The sequence below is a fragment of the Dendrobates tinctorius genome, unplaced genomic scaffold (assembly GCF_039654945.1).
Source record: "Dendrobates tinctorius isolate UK_male_01 unplaced genomic scaffold, ASM3965494v1 ptg000070l, whole genome shotgun sequence".
In the NCBI taxonomy this organism is placed as follows: Eukaryota; Metazoa; Chordata; class Amphibia; order Anura; family Dendrobatidae; genus Dendrobates; species Dendrobates tinctorius.
The window spans coordinates 83,756,403-83,773,971 of record NW_027361738.1 but is presented as its reverse complement, the minus strand read 5'-3'; the positions used below and the strand labels follow the sequence as shown (position 1 = coordinate 83,773,971).

Here is a 17,569-nt window from a genome sequence, read left to right as displayed (position 1 = left end):
CCTGTATAGAGCAAAAGACCCGCCCCCACTCCCTGTATGGAGAAAAAGACCCGCCCCCTCTCCCTGTATAGAGCAAAAGAACCGCCCCCTCTCCCTGTATGGAGAAAAAGACCCACCCCCTCTCCCTGTATGGAGAAAAAGACCTGCCCCCTCTCCCTGTATGGAGAAAAAGACCCGCCCCCACTCCCTGTATAGAGCAAAAGACCCGCCCCCTCTCCCTGTATGGAGAAAAAGACCCACCCCCTCTCCCTGTATGGAGAAAAAGACCTGCCCCCTCTCCCTGTATGGAGAAAAAGACCTGCCCCCTCTCCCTGTATGGAGAAAAAGACCTGCCCCCTCTCCCTGTATGGAGAAAAAGACCTGCCCCCTCTCCCTGTATAGAGCAAAAGACCCGCCCCCACTCCCTGTATGGAGAAAAAGACCTGCCCCCACTCCCTGTATGGAGAAAAAGACCTGCCTCCACTCCCTGTATGGAGAAAAAGACCTGCCCCCTCTCCCTGTATAGAGCAAAAGACCTGCCCCCACTCCCTGTATGGAGAAAAAGACCTGCCCCCTCTCCCTGTATGGAGAAAAAGACCCGCCCCCACTCCCTGTATGGAGAAAAAGACCTGCCCCCACTCCCTGTATGGAGAAAAAGACCTGCCCCCTCTCCCTGTATGGAGAAAAAGATCTGCCCCCTCTCCCTGTATGGAGAAAAAGACCCGCCCCCTCTCCCTGTATAGAGCAAAAGACCCGCCCCCACTCCCTGTATGGAGAAAAAGACCTGCCCCCACTCCCTGTATGGAGAAAAAGACCCGCCCCCACTCCCTGTATGGAGAAAAAGACCTGCCCCCTCTCCCTGTATAGAGCAAAAGACCCGCCCCCACTCCCTGTATGGAGAAAAAGACCTGCCCCCACTCCCTGTATGGAGAAAAAGACCTGCCCCCTCTCCCTGTATAGAGCAAAAGACCTGCCCCCTCTCCCTGTATGGAGAAAAAGACCCACCCCCTCTCCCTGTATGGAGAAAAAGACCTGCCCCCTCTCCCTGTATAGAGCAAAAGACCCGCCCCCTCTCCCTGTATGGAGAAAAAGACCCGCCCCCTCTCCCTGTATGGAGAAAAAGACCTGCCCCCTCTCCCTGTATGGAGAAAAAGACCTGCCCCCTCTCCCTGTATGGAGAAAAAGACCCGCCCCCTCTCCCTGTATGGAGAAAAAGACCCACCCCCTCTCCCTGTATGGAGAAAAAGACCTGCCCCCTCTCCCTGTATAGAGCAAAAGACCCGCCCCCTCTCCCTGTATGGAGAAAAAGACCCGCCCCCTCTCCCTGTATGGAGAAAAAGACCCGCCCCCGCATACTAAAGAAAAAAGACCCGCCCCTGCACACTAAAGAGAAAAGACCCTTCCTGACAGTACAGGGATAATACACCCAGTGATGTAGAAATAGATAGCCATAACACGGCTTTATCCTGCTTCCATGGTAGTTAAACCACAGATCACACATCATAACATGACATTATGTCATGAATCCAGGCGTGACCATTGGCAAATAGAGTTTTGCTGCATATGGACCTTTAGAGTATGTGCACACGGTGTGGATCTGCAGCATATCCGCAGGCAATGTACATTACAATGTTAATCAATGGATTTTAAAAACTGCTGTGCACATGCTGCGGATTTTTCCGTGTGGATTTGCTGCGGTTTCAAATCTGCAGCATGTCAATTCTTTCTGCGGATTCCGCAGCGGTTTGACACCTGTTCCATTGTCCAGGTGTCAAAACGCTGGGGCAAACCGCAGGCAAATCCGCACTGTGTGCACTCACCCTGATTGCCTAAATGCCTTGCACAATGATTACCTCTGCCCTGCTGCATTGACGAGTTCAGCACTGCTACATCTCTAGCTCCTTATTTATCATCTGCAATAGGGAAGCATGAAGCTGCATCATTTACCAAATTATCGAGCAGAGGGACTTCTTCATTTTCTTCCCAGTGACTCTTATCCACTTTATGAATTTCATGTAATTACATTCGGGATGCCAGTGAAGCTCAAACATTTGTGCGAGGATGAGATTCGCCCGCAGCCTCACGGAACAAATTTAGATCCGAGCCACGTTCTGTTCCTCCTAGTAGCTAAATGAGGACGCATGAGGTGGCAGCATATGTGCGGCGGCCAAGGGGACGGCCACTAAGAACATCCAAGATGCGCACGAAATGCTGAGGAATGATACCAGCACAAGCCGGAGCACATAGGAGGCAATGGAATGTGCTCACCTTACCCCATTTCCAGGACTAAAGCAAGATGTTAAAGTTTTTTACCTTTATAATATTACTTTTATGAATATGTATAGATGAACTGTGAGTGTTAATGGCAGCAAATTATGGGCAGAAATCCACAAAATTGGTGAAAATTCTGTTACATTACTCTGAACAAAACATGCACATTTGCAAAATGCTGATCACAGCTACCTGTAGGGGGAGCTAGCTGCATGTGCATTTATAGCACTCCAATAGGTGAAGCTGTGTACATCATACATGTCTTACATGGTCATCTATACATTTACATAGTTGCAGTGAGATTGCACATCTTCCATTTATCATCTTGAATTTTTATGCATTTTGCACAAAATATTTATGCTTATTGTTAAAAGATTGACCCAAGTAAACATAAAGACGTACAAAAGTTCCTAAAAATCAAAGCTCAGGGTGTGCATACTTTACACATGCCACTCACGCTTAGGTCTATATAGATATATCATGACATAGTCACCAGAAATAAAGAAACAAAAATTCTTAATGACCCAGATACAAAGAAAAGTTCCTAGAATCTCAAATGAGGTCACTGGAGGCTCTACTGGTGAAGAGAGTAAAATAATAGACTGTGATTAGTAAGGAGGGTGGCAACATGTAGATAAGTTCCTGAAATCTCATCTGAGGTCACTGGAGGCTCTACTGGTCGAGAGGTGAAAGTAATAGATTGTGATTAGTAAGGAGGGTGACAACATAAAGAAAAGTTTCTTGAACCTCACCTGACGTCACTGGAGGCTCTACTGGTGGAGAGGGGAAAGTAATAGACTGTGATTAGTAAGGAGGGTGACAACATAAAGAAAAGTTTCTAGAACCTCACCTGACGTCACTGAAGGCTCTACTGGTGGAGAGGGGAAAGTAATAGACTGTGATTAGTAAGGAGGGTGACAACATGTAGAAAAATTCCTGGAATCTCACCTGATGTCACTGGAGGCTCTACTGGTGGAGAGGTGAAAGTAATAGACTGTGATTAATAAGGAGGGTGACAACATGTAGAAAAGTTTCTGGAATCTCACCTGACGTCACTGTTGGCTCATCTGGGGTCACTGCAGGATCTACAGGTGGAGAGGTGACAGTAACAAAGTACAATTAAAGAGTGTGAAGAATAAAAGTTCCTGTATCACCCTCTGGGGTCACTGTAGGCTGTACAGAGAGAGACATAATATTAGCAAATTGTAAAATAGATGATAACATGAAAAAAAGTTCCTGTAATTTCACTTGGGGTCAATGGAGGCTCTACAAGGGAAGAGGTGACAGAAACAGACTGTGATTAGCAAGGAGGGTGATAACATGAAGAAAAGAAAGTTGCTGTCTCGTCCAGTCCACTGGGCTCTCTAGAGGCTGTACAGAGAGAGAAATGACAACAAGTTGCAATTTGTAAGAGTGATGATAAAATTAAGAAAATTTTCACCTGGGGTTAATGTAGACTGAATAGAGAATAGATGGAGAGGTGACAATAACACACTATGATTGGTGAGGAGGGTGATAACATGAAGAAAAGTTTCTGTATTGTCTGCTCTACATAGACACACACCCAGGAAGCTTTTTGCCTGCCTGCCAAGTTTAGCAAAGTACTGTGCCTATGAATACGGTATTATTTGAAACCTAAGATCCTGAGCTTTCAAATTAATGTAAACATTGAACCCCTAATATTTCAGTTGCATCAATGATCTATTATGTAATGCAAGTGACCAGATATTGATTGCCTTAGAATAGGTCATTAATGCCAGGTGAGACACCCACACCTCCACCGATCAGCTGTTGCCCGTGTTGGAGCTGCACAGCTCCATGGACTGTATATTGGCCGAGGCTGGAAACTGCTCCTATTCAAATCAATCGGGGAGAGAACGTGCAGTATCCGGCCACGTCCAGTATCCCATCCACGGAGCTGTGCAGCTCCACAACTGAGCAGTTCCAGCCGCCACCAACACTGGGAACAGCTAATCGGCGGGCGTGTCGTACAAAGCTGTCTCAGCAAAAACTTATATTCCCTTTAAGAGCAGGGAGGCTTTAACAAGAAGGTGCATCAAGTATTTAGATCCAATTTAGTTTGTAGATAGCACTGCGCCCACGACATCTTGTTTGTTGGTTTCCCGGCAGAACTCTGTGTGACCGAGGGTTAGTGGAGGTTAGATTATCATTCTGAAGAGCCAGGAGAGATCGGAACAAAATTACTGAGCTGACACATAACAAATGAGAATGGATGGAGCAAGAAAAGTGCTGCACACAGACACTGCAAATTAGGGGGATGCGGAATGAGGCCACGTGTAGACTCGGAGCGCCCGCTGTCTGGTGTGGGATATTTACAATGTATGTCCTCACCCATATACAAGAAAATACGGTATATGTATTTCAAGACACAGAAAGCAGTATTATTGAAGAGGTCTATGAACATAACAATATAATAATAATAATAATAATAATAACAACAGCTTCTGGGCAGAAAGGTTATCCCGGCTTGTTTATGTGCTCCCATATCATTGCATTGCTTATTACTCTATGAAAAAATAAAGGAGAGTGCACACAATATATATACACAATATACACACACAATATATATACACACAATATTATACGCACAATTGCTTTTCTACCCAGACTATGCTTCGCTTTTTCCTCCTCGATGTAAAAACAGGAAGTCTCTTTTTCCTGCCAGGGACTTTAAGGCTATGTTCCCACGTTGCAGAAATGCTGCAGAAATGTCCGCAGCATTTCCACAACTCCCTGCCGTGGGTAAAACGCATGCGAAATTTGCATGCGTTTTCCCGGAAAACACTAGCGTTTTGCAAGCGTTTTTAGCTTGCAGAATGCTTGCGCTTTTCCAAGCGATTTGAAGCATTGCTTTGAAAAGTGATTGACAGGTTGGTCACGCTTGTCAAGCATAGCGCTTGACTAGTGTGACCAACTTTTTACTATTGATGGTGCCTATGCGGCATCAGTAGTAAAAGATAGAATGTTAAAAATAATTTAAAAAAAATAAATAAAAAACAGAGATATACTTACCCTCCATCGGCCCCCGGAGTCATCCCGCCCCTCATTGGCACTGCCGGCAACTTCTGTTCCCAAGGATGCCTTGCAACAATGACCTCTGATAACGTAGCATGATGTGAGACCGCTACGTCATCAGAGGTCATTTGCGCAATGCATCCCAGGGAACGGAAAATGCTGGCAGCATGGCTGAGAGGCGGGCCGACTCCGGGGGCCGACAGAGGGTAAGTATGTCCCTATTTTTTATTTTTATTCTATTTTTTACAGGGATATGGTACCCAGGGCATGGAGAACAGTCTCCCCTACTCCAGACCCTGGGTACCATCCGCACATGAAGCGCTCACTTTACGCATGGTGGGCATAGCCACATGTGTAAAATGAGCGTTTCAATGCAATCCTATGGGTGCGGAATTGCCGTGATTCCGCAGAAATAATGGATATTGCTGCGGATTTTACCTCTATGCGATTCCGCAGAGGTAATATCCACAGCATGGGCACAGCAACTGCGGAATCCCATAGGATTGTGGATCGCCCGCCAGGGCAGTGGGGTACTCGGTACCGGGCCGGTATCTCAGAGAGGAGTGTCACAGTAGCGGTGACCCGGTTCGTGGCCCTGGGCATCCATGTAAAAGGGGTTAAGAGTGGCTGGTTAAAGTTTATAAGTGGATGATACGTGACGCCACCTGTGGTGCTCGGCAATGAAGGGGTTAAGCCGACGCTGCAGGCAGATCCTCTGGGACAGATGGTATAAGGCAGCAAGATGTAATAGCTCCCCACAGGTAGAGCTGTGGTCCCAAGGCAGTGGTAATAGGTGTTGAGGAAGAGGGTGTAGTGTCTGGCACAGAGATGTAGCAGTGCAGGAGGGTTTGCAGGAAGAAGGCAATGACACAACAGGGTGCAGTTTCCGTTACCTTTACTTTGCTTTGCAAGAGCAGTCGAGGATCCAGATTACAAATGGAACAGGAGTTGGCCAGCCTGGAAGCAACTCAGGAATCTCTCTATGCAGATGGGTTGTGTAGTCTCCTTTCTAGCGCTTATTTGAGGTACATACAGTACTGAGTTACACTGAAGTTCCTCTTGCTTGCTCTCTTTTAGAACCCCCTCGTATGGCAGACAGCTGTAGCCTCCTTCTTCTGGCTCACACGTTGCTGTTGTGCCTCTGAGTCTTATGTGGGAGCAGAGCATTTACAGCTTCCTATTCCTCCGGTTTCTGCTGCAGGAACATCAGTATCCGTACAACCTTGGAGACCGGACTCCAGATCATGCTCTACAGCTAGAAGTGAGCCTGAACTCTGCTCAATCTTCCAGCTCTTCTCACATCCACACACGTTTCCCTCCTCACACGAACTAACTAATTTCCCCTTCCTGGCCCCCAGAGAGCAGCTCCTCCCCCAGTTTTGGTTCAGAGCTCTCTCTGCTGGCCTGGAGTGGGAACTGTGCTGTGTGTTGTGTTTAACTGATAGAGAGACCCTTTATTGCTTCCAAGCATGACATCACACTCCCTAGGAGGAAGGTAATGCCACTGTGGCGACCATACTCCTGGGGGCGCCACATTCCCCCCTAGTGCAATTCACCACTCCCGGACTGAAGAAAACATGCAAACATATTAACAAACGAACAATTGTAACTGTAACAAGATTTCAAAAATGAAAATTTACAAAAGCCAAAGCTCAAAAATAGTCCTGATGACGATTAGTCCATGCGTCAATGTCCATGGTCCATTTCCTGAGCAGTTGGCAAACTATGTACAAATGTAGTTTTGACCACACATAGTCCTGTGGTCAAATTGTCCATCAAAAACAATCTGAGATTGTTCAAAAGTTCGTACAGAGACTCTGTAGGCACATAAACTTGAAAAGTTGCATATTTACAGGTACAGTTTACATTTTCTATTTGCACTTTACTCTCTATATCTAACTGGGATCTCACCTTTTGTACTACAGGTAGATCTGCATAGCATGGGTACTTCTAATGGCCTATTTAGGTTTAGTGGACCTGTTACTGCTGTTGGTAAACTGGGTAGTAGCCGTCTACGAACTCTTGGACTTACTGTGGGCATGACAGATTCACCACTGGCAGGGCGAGGATTCTCTGGCTCCACTGCTGGTGTGGCATCCGCTGCCTGAACTTACTGATTTTCATGGTTCTCTTGAGTCTCTGCTACTTCAGTTGCAGTAGGCTGGGGAAAGATTAGGACAGGAACTACGATGGCTTGATCCATTCTTGTCCAGGTTTTAGGAAATTCTCCGAGTACAGTGTTGACCTTTTCTTCTTCTTCTATGGGTTGAAGGTTGTTTTGCTCTTCCATTCTGTCCTTTATCACGAAACAATCACTGACCTCAGGGAGACCAGTCAAAGAAAACACTGCGGCAGCCGGCAAAGGCGCTCAATCAGTGAAATCCTAGGTGCATTGCTTCCTGGGAAATACGAATATGCAAATAAAGTCCGTCGAGCCTCATTTAAGAGTCTCAAACACGGGACTTTATTTGCATATTCTGTCCTTTAGTTGGTCAGGGCACAATTTCAGATGATCCCTCGATACTGCTGATGAGGTTTCTCCTCCATCCTTACTGATAATAAACACATTGGTGTTGTCAAATTTTGATGGTAGGACGGTGTAGGGTTCAGCTTCCCATTGGTCATCCAATTTATGCATACTTCTTTTCCTCTTTAGGACTTGTTCTCCTCATGACAAGGGGACTGCAGGTGCATGTTGATTGTAGTACTTTTCTTGTTTTTGAGCTAGACTCTTTTCTACACACTCTTGTACTCTACGGTACTGCTGCTGCCATTCTGTATCCCAGTCAGCATCTGGTGATGTTACCTCAGGTGTCAGGACTCCCATATCCAAATCAATAGGCAGCTTGCCAGGCCTCGCACTCATTAGGTAGGCTGGAGTGCAGTTGGTGGAATTCACAGGAATGTGATTGTAGAGGTCGAACAGATCTGGCAACTTCTCTGGCCACAGATTCCACTCCTCCAAAGGCAAGGTCTTCAGTAGATCGATCACCACCTGATTCAGCTTTTCACACATGCCATTGGTTTGTGGATGGTACGGTGTTGTCCTGATCTTCTTGTAACCGTACAAGTTACAGAATTCCCGGAACACTTCTGCCTCAAAGGCTGGACCTTGATCTGTAAGCACTCGCTCGGGATATCCATGTGGTCGACAAAAGTGCTGTTGGAATGCTCTGGCTGCTGTCCTGGCTGTTTGATCCTTGACAGGCACAACTACCAGGAATCTTGAATAGTGGTCAACGACAGTAAGAGCATAAACGTAGCCTGAATGGCTTGGGACCAGCTTCACATGGTCCAGGGCGACCAACTCAAGGGGTTGTTTGGTTATTAATGGCTGCAAAGGAGCTCACTGGCTGTTACGGTCCTTCCTGCGCAGGTTGCATTGTCCACACTCCCGGCACCAATTTTCAATGGCCTTCCTCATACCAGCCCAGTATAATCTCTCCCGGAGCAAGACCTGCAACTTCTTCCATCCGAAGAGTCCAGCTCCATTGTGGTATGCTTCCAAGACCATTGATGCCTCCCTCTTTGGAACTACCACTTGCCAGACCAACTCAAGAGTGCGGGCATTGATACTACTCCGGCACAGCTTTCCCTCATAGATGAATAGCCTGCCTCTTTCCTTCCACAACTGCTGGGTTTCTTCAGGAGCATCTGGACCTGGGCGTGAGTCAGCTTGTGACAGTAGCTCCTTTACCAGGCGGACTGCGGGGTCACTATCCTGCGATTTTGCCCAGTCATGATGAGGCAATGGATTTAGGGTGGCTTCTTTCATGATAGACCGTCTGCTTCTCACTCCTTGGGCACGTTGGGTCGCAATTGGCCGGTGGAAGGCAGGTAACTCCATTTCTTCGAGTGCCTCAGGGTCTTCTCCTGCATCTGGCAGATTGGGCATTCTGCACAGCGCATCAGCATTGGCATTCTTGTGCCCCGCTCGGTACTTGATGGTAAGTTCATAGTTAGACAGCCGGGCCATCCATCGCTGCTCCAGTGCACCTAGTTTGGTAGTTTCCAAGTGAGTCAACGGGTTGTTGTCTGTGAAGATGGTAAACTTGGCTGAAGCTAGGTAATGCTTAAATCGTTCAGTCACAGCCCAGACTATGGCGAGGAACTCCAGTTTAAAGGAACTGTAGTTGTCAGGGTTCCTTTCAGTAGGACAAAGCTTCCTGCTGGCGTAGGAGATCACTCTTTCTTTGCCATTCTGTACCTGTGACAGTACTGCTCCCAGTCCCACGTTGCTGGCATCAGTATACAACACAAATGGTTGGTCATAATCTGGGTAGGCCAGAACTTAATCTCCTGTGAGAGCCATCTTCAGTCGAGTGAATGACCTCTCTAGTTCCTCATTCCATTCAAATGTAGGACTCTTCGTCCTGGCTTTCTTGGGCTGGCCCACCAGAAGATTTTGCATAGGCGTGGCTATCTCAGTGAAGCCTTTGATGAACCTTTGGTAGTATCCTACCAACCCGAGGAATTGACATACTTCATGGAGGTTGCTGGGCTTCTGCCAGTCTCGGATGACAGTGACTTTGTCAGGAACCGGTGCCACACCTTCTGCACTCACTACATGACCGAGGTACTGTACCTTGGGCTTCAGGAGGTGGCATTTGGATGGCTTCACTTTCAGGCCAAAGTTGGACAGGGCCTCAAACACCTCAGCCAGGTGCTTCAGATGGTCTTCATAAGTCTTGGAGAAAACAATGACATCATCAAGGTACAACAGGACTGTCTCGCAGTTCTTGTGTCCAAAACAGCACTACATTAGCCGTTGAAATGTCCCTTGGGCGGTGCAGAGCCCGAACGGCATGTAGTTGAACTCGCAGAGACCCATTGGTGTGGTAAACGCTGTTTTCTCCTTGTCTGCCTCTGCCACGGGAACCTGCCAATACCCACTAGTGAGATCTAAGGTGGAAAAACAGTTAGCAGTTTTAAGTGCAGCTAATGACTCTTCAATTCTGGGTAACGGATAGGCATCCTTATGTGTAATGCTGTTAATTTTTCTGTAATCAACACATTTTCTCATGGTACCATCTTTCTTTTTCACAAAGACTATTGGGGCTGCCCAGGGGCTACAGCTGTCTCTGATCACCCCAGCCTCCTTCATTTCCCGCAACATACTTTTGGCACATTGATATTGTGTTGGGGGTATAGGCCGGTACCTTCCTTTAATGGGTGGATGATCTCCAGTGGGGATATGGTGTTGAACCCCTTTTGCCTTACCAAAGTCTAGAGGGTGTTTACTGAATACCCGCTCATACTCCTGAGTCACTCGGTAAACCCCACTCTTTTGGTATGAAGGGGTGGAGTCAGTTCCCACATGCAGCTGCTGACACCACTCTTCCAGCTACTTTACAGAGCCATTGTCCTCCACCTGGTCAGATGAGACCAAGGGCTCTGCTGCCTGTATTGCGTTGTTACTGACAGTAAGCAGCTCAGCAACTGTGGCATACCGAGGTATTGTGGCCTCCTCCTCCCCACAATTCAAGAGGCGTACAGGTACTCTCACTTTGCGGACATCAACTACCCCTCTGGCTGTCAGGACAGTGGGCCTGCTATCAGAGTACACTGGCTCTACCAATGCTTGGTAATCTTTTCCTCTGAGGCCGATGGCTGCCAGACACCAAATTAACATTTCAGATCTGGGGGGTATCGCAATGGGGAAAGGATCACTCACTCTGACGCTGCCAATTTCTCCGCCAGACAGTTCTACCTGCTGTCTTTGCATCAGGGCCTTGATCTCCTTCTGCAGGACTCATTGTGCACTGGAACCAGCAGTCTCAGCCACCTGTTGCAACACAACAATAACCTCGGCAAGACAATTTTCAATCACATTAGTACCTAAGGCCATCATTGGGTTACATTCTCGTCGATCAACGTCTACAACTATCAGACATTGCGATTTTAACTCAACTCTACTCGCCCCACTTTAATGGTAATCTCTTTACATCCTACTTGCAGCAAAGACTGACCATTGCTGGCAACTACTGTCAGTTCATCACTTGGGCCGCGAGTAAGTTCAGAGTCAGCCCAATACCGCTTGTAAAGGATATATGGCATAGTTGTCACCTGAGAGTAAGTGTCCAGCAAAGCGTTCATGGGGATGCCGTCAATCACCACTGGGAGGACCAGTCGCCCTCCAACATACTTGGCTCGCCAGTTCTTTGGGCCGTGTGGTCCTACTCCTGGGGGTTGGCCCTCTGCCCCAGGGTGGCAGAATCTTGCGATGTGGCCTGCCTTGTTGCAGCGGTGACAGATGGGACGTCCGTCCTGGTCATAGCGATCGTTGTTTCTCCCTCGGAGTGGCGGGATCCTCTTCTTCCGTAGCCACGGGACATCCTCTGGACTGGAGGCCAACTGTATCTTCTTTGAGGACACCTGTATGGACTGCACAGTTTTGGCAAGTGCAGCCATATTTTTGGTCAGCTCTTGGACCTGAAGGCGCAGCTCTGTAGATGGATCATTATCCAGAGTCTGTGCGTCAGCCTCCACAGGGCTCTGAGGGAAAGATGCTGCTTCTTGGTGGTATGTGATCGCTGGGCGCCTAGGGGGCGCTGGACGGCTGACATTTGGTTACTGCAGCACCCGGATAGCCCTGTCTTTGAAGTCTGCAAAGTCTAGGTCATGGTTTTGTAGGGCTATGATGCGCAGCTGTGCTCTGTGGGTACTGGATAGGAGGCCCTCAATAAATTGCTCCTTTAACAGCCTGTCTCCATCTTTCACACTGTCTGGGTCAATCTGCTTTATGGCTCGCAGCGCCTCCTGCAGGTTAAGAGCATAGTCCTGTATACTGTCCTGCGCTCTCTGCTTATGCCCAAAGAATCTCATTTTTATTTCAGCTGCAGTGCGAGTGTCAAAGGTGCTTCTTAGCTTAGCCAGGATCTTTTTAACAATCTCTTTATCAGTGTCCTGACAGGCTTTTACTTCTCTTTGCGCTGCACCAGTTAGCTGCCCAATAAGGAGGTTCACCTTTTGGTTTTCAGACAGAAGATACACCTCAAACAAACTGCACAGTCTCTCTTTGAATTCACTCAGGGTATGTGACTCCCCTGAGTACTGCGGTAACCAGGCCGCTCCCAGTATGTAGGGCATAGACAGCGGCATTATGGGGACTGCTGCGGTGGGCGCTGATTCTTGCGGTGCTCTGGAGGCAGCACTGGCTGCTGGATTCTGCGGTGCTTTGGAGCCCAGCTGCGCTGGCCCCTGCATCTTGCGGCGCTGTGGGGGGGTGTTGGCGTCCACCGCTGCATCTTCTTCTGCCTCAGACATTCTCCTCACCCCCAGTTAACGTTTGGCCAGGCCCTGGGTTGCGCTGGCTTACCGGCTACCGCTCTGCAGGCTGGACTGCAGGCCTCTGCTCCTCACTTCCCGCGCAGCACTTCACTTTTTCTCGCTTTTCGGCTGGCTCCGCCCACGGCGGCACTCCCCTTTGGCTTCCCGCGCGCGCCAAGCAGTGGTGTAATGGCGGCAATTGTGCAAATAGTCTATGGCACACAACACAGTCTCTGGCACACAGGACCCAGGAACACCGAGCTTCATAAATCCTGTTTGTGACGCCAAAATGGATCGCCCGCCAGGGCAGTGTGGTACTCGGTACCGGGCCGGTATCTCAGAGGGAAGTGTCACAGTAGCGGTGACCCGGTCCATTGCCCTGGGTGTCCATGTAAAAGGGGTTAAGAGTGGCTGGCTAAAGTTTATAAGTGGATGATACGTGACGCCATCTGTGGTGCTCGGCAATGAAGGGGTTAAGCCGACGCTGCAGGCAGATCCTCTGGGACAGATGGTATTAGGCAGCAAAATGTAATAGCTCCCCACAGGTAGAGCTGTGGTCCCAGGGCAGGGGCAGTGATAATAGATGTTGAGGAAGAGGGTGTAGTGTCTGGCACAGAGATGTAGCAGTGCTGGAGGGTTTGCAGGAAGAATGCAATGACACAACAGGGTGCAGTTTCCGTTACCTTTACTTTGCTTTGCAAGTGCAGTCCAGGATCCAGATTACAGATGGAACAGGAGTTGGCCAGCCTGGAAGCAACTCAGGAATCTCTCTATGCAGATGGGTTGTGTCGTCTCCTTTCTAGCGCTTATCTGAGGTACATGCAGTACTGAGTTACACTGAAGTTCCTCTTGCTTATTCTCTTTTAGAACCTCCTTGTATGGCAGACAGCTGTAGCCTCCTTCATCTGGCTCACACGTTGCTGTTGTGCCTCTGAGTCTTATGTGGGAACAGAGCATTTACAGCTTCCTATTCCTCCGGTTTCTGCTGCAGGAACATCAGTATCCGTACAACCTTGGAGACCGGACTTCAGATCATGCGCTACAGCTAGAAGTGAGCCTGAACTCTGCTCAATCTTCCAGCTCTTCTCCTCACGTCCACACACGTTTCCCTCCTCACACGAACTAACTATTTTCCCCTTTCTGGCCCCCAGAGAGCAGCTCCTCCCCCAGTTTTGGTTCAGAGCTCTCTCTGTTGGCCTGGAGTGGGAACTGTGCTGTGTGTTGTGTTTAACTGATAGAAAGACCCTTTATTGCTTCCCAGCATGACATCACACTCCCTAGGAGGAAGGTAATGCCACTGTGGCAACCATACTCCTGGGGGCGCCACAATTGCATGGGGATGCATTTTATTAGCGTTTTTTGAGCATGTCCATTGTCCCCATCCTTGTTTATCTTAGTCATTGAAACACTAATTCAGAAGATCAGGCAGGAAGACCAGATTGAGGGGCTGAAAATAAACACACTAGAGATAAAAACATTAAGGGCCTTTTACACATAGCGATATCACTAGCGATATCGCTACATGTGATACTTACCTCCGATCGGCTCCCCCGCTGGTTATCGCTGATCGCGCGATATCGGCCTGGTCCATTTCTCGTCGTCGGCTTCCTGCTGGTGCCGACGAGCGAGCCATGGACGCAGGCGGAAGATGGTCAACCTCGCCGTGTCTGACAGTAAGTATAAACCGCCGACCGCGGCTGCATCGCTGCTGAGATCTGCCTGTTGGCAGCTCACTAGAGACCATTTAGCGATGCACCAGCGAACCTGATCGGGTCCTATCGTGGTCGGGATTGCTGGTGCATCGCTAAATGTAACGGGGCCCTTAGCCTTTGCGGATGATTTACTCTTCCTCATAACCAACCCTTCACAGGCATTCCCAAATATCCTTAATATACTTCATCAATTTGGACGACAGTCTAATTTTAAAATTAATGCCACAAAATCAGAAGCTCTCAACATAACCATTACAGACAATCAGCTGGCTGATCTCCGCAAACAAAAACATTTCCCCTGGTCCACAAATTCCTTAAAATACCTGGGAATACTGATCTCACTAGAGACCCTATAGATCTGTTCAGTGCTAACTACTCACCCTTGCTAGAGAAAGTGGAGGAATTGATGAAATCATACAATCTACCTACTTTATCCTGGTTGGGACGCATTAATGTTTTCAAAACTTACGTAATGCCAGTAACTTTATATACTATGACTATGGTCCCTGTAAGTGTGCTGCAAACCTTCTTTAAGAATCTAAGAACCCTAATTTCTAGTTTTCTATGAAAGCAAAAGCCTGCAAGGCTGCCCTATAAACTCCTCTCATACTTGGGTTCCTCGGGGGGCTTGGGAGTCCCGGACCCACTTTTCTACTATAAAGCTATACATTTGAGCAGATGGCTAAAAGTAGTACATAGTTATGAAAAAAGGGACCAGGACAATGTAGATTTGATATTATTAGGTTTAGAAAATGTACCTTGTGAGTCGATGTCCATAAGAAATGGAAGCCATTGATCATCTGAAGCTAGAGCCCGGCCAGCAGGACAGGGCATAGCTACGTCTTAACCATCATCTATCAGTTCACCAAATTTGTAGTGGCAGTCCTAGGGAAGGATTTGACAGCCCAGACTACACAGCGGAGGAGCAGGGAGAGGTAAATATTGCAAATGCTGGGGCCCTGCCCAAGCAAGGGGGGCTCACTCATGGATGTCGGTACTGGCACTGGGCCCCTCATAGTACGCCGTGTGTCTGACGGCGGGTGTGCACCCACACCATCAGAGACACTTGATTGCACTATGAGGGACCCTGTGCCAGTGCCGGCGCCCAAGAGTCGGCCCACCCACCTGTCCAGGGCAATGGCACTTGCACGGTTGCGTGCGCTAGGTGGTGACCCCGGCCATGGGGAGGCAGCCCAGTTAGGCAGGTTTAAAAAATGGCATATGTTGATGTTGGACATTCAGCAGCTGCAAATGGAGGAACTGGAGAAGTCCGAGGAAGAGGAGGACAAAAGCGAGCCATTTTTCTGGCAACCTATGTGTCATCAGGGGAAGGTGGGACAAAATCCTTTGAAACCCATGCATGGTTCATTTTAATGAAGGTTAGATCATTAACATTTTGGGTCGACAGAAGAGTCCTTTTTTCGATCAGGATTGAGCCAGCAGCACTGAAGAAGACTCTTTCCCGATAGCACACTAGCAGCAGGGCAAGCGAGCTCCTGTAAGGCATATTGTGCCAATTAAGGCCACGCATCCAGTTTAGAGGCCCAATAGTCAAAGGGGAATGACCTGTGAGGGAGAACATCGATATGCGACGAGAAGTAGTTTGTAACCATAGTTGACAACTGCTGTCTCCTGTCACTTTCAATCGATGCAGTATTACCAGTCGTGTGAGCGGGACTTGAAAAATCAGTCCACAACATGGTCATGAAACCCCTGTCTCCAACGACACTTCTGATGTGTGCACCACGAACACCTCTTCCATGTTGCCCTCTACGGCTCATTGGAAAAACATTACCGCCGCTATGTGCTGGGAATGCCTCAAACAAATGGTTTACCAGAGTTGCTTGTTTGTTAGCCAATATTAGGTCAAGGTTCTCCTGTGGCATGATGTTTTGGAATTTGCCTTTATAGCGTGGATCCAGGATGCTGGCCAACCAGTAGTCATCATCGTTCATCATTTTGGCAATGCGGGGTCCCTTTTTAGGATCTGCAAGGTATAATCTGACATGTGGGCCAATGTTCCAGGTGTCAATGATGCACTGCAAGTGCTGGGTGGAGGAGCACTTTCTGGCAAATCCACATCCCTCCAGTCACGCACAAACCCTGTACCAGACCTTGCCACGCCAACATTTTCTCTTGCCCCAAGAGAAGCATCCTCCTCCCCTAAATAATCATCCCCATCATCATCCACCTCCTCCTCTTCCTCTTCTTCCTCCACCTCGTCTAGGAGAGGTCCCAGAGCAGACAATGGCTGACTGTCATCAAGGCTTCCCTCCTCCACTTCCTCATCCTCCTCGGCTGCAGACACCTGCTCCTTAATGTGCGTCAAAGTTTGCATGAGCAGACACATAAGTGGGATGCTTATGCTTATGATGGCGTCGTCTGCGCTTACCAGTCGTGTGCATTCCTCAAAACACTGAAGGACTTTACAGAGGTCTTTCAGCTTCGACCACTGCACACCCGACAACTCCATGTCTGCCCTTAAAGTGCCTGGCCGTGTATCCTCCCACAAATGCATTACAGCCTGCCTCTGTTTGAACAGCCTCTCAACCATGTGCAGGATGGAGTTCCACCTTGTTGCAACGTCGATAATTAGGCGGTGCTTGGGAAGTTGGAGCAATCGCTGCAGCTTCTGCTTATGACTGGACTGTACGGGCGACCGGCGGATGTGCGAGCACAGTCTTCGGCCGTTCTGGAGCAGGCCTGTTAACTCCGGATAATTATTGAGGAAGCACTGCACCACCAGGTTCAAGGTGTGAGCCAGGCAAGGTATGTGTCGGAGTTTTGAAAGGGCTATGTCTGCCACAAAATTCCGGCCGTTATCACTAACTACCTTGCCTGCCTCAAGATGTAGACTGCCCAGCCAAGACTCAGTTTGTCGCTGCAAGTAGTCGGCCAGTACCTCCGCGGTGTGTCTGTTGTCGCCCAAACACATCATCTTCAACACAGCCTGCTGACACTTACCACTAGCTGTTCGATAGTGGGACACTGAGTGTGCAACACTGACAGCTGCGGATGGAGCGCTCGTGCGACTGCGCTCTGTGGACGAGCTTTCGCTTCTGGAGGAGGAGGAGGAGGAGGAGGGTCGAACGCCTACAGCCAACTGTTTCCTATACCGTGGGCTAGTCAGCTTTGTCCCACCGCCGCTGTCCCCTGTGGACCCTACATCCACCACATTAACCCAGTGCACAGTGATGGACACGTAACGGCCCTGGCCATGTCTACTGGACCATGCATCTGTTGTGAGGTGCACCTTTCCACTCACTGATTTCTTGAGTGCATGGACAATGCTGTCTTTCACA

The 17,569-nt window shown here is 48.6% G+C and overlaps 1 long non-coding RNA gene across 1 annotated transcript in view; it reads right to left on the bottom strand.

The window, feature by feature from the left end:
• The window catches only part of LOC141095758 (uncharacterized), a 146,152-nt gene that overhangs the window by 24,326 nt on the left and 104,257 nt on the right, over positions 1-17,569 (bottom strand). Inside the window, exon 2 of the long non-coding RNA XR_012233467.1 lies at positions 3,297-3,335. This is a non-coding gene — a long non-coding RNA (uncharacterized lncRNA). The remainder of the gene's footprint in view (positions 1-3,296; positions 3,336-17,569) is intronic.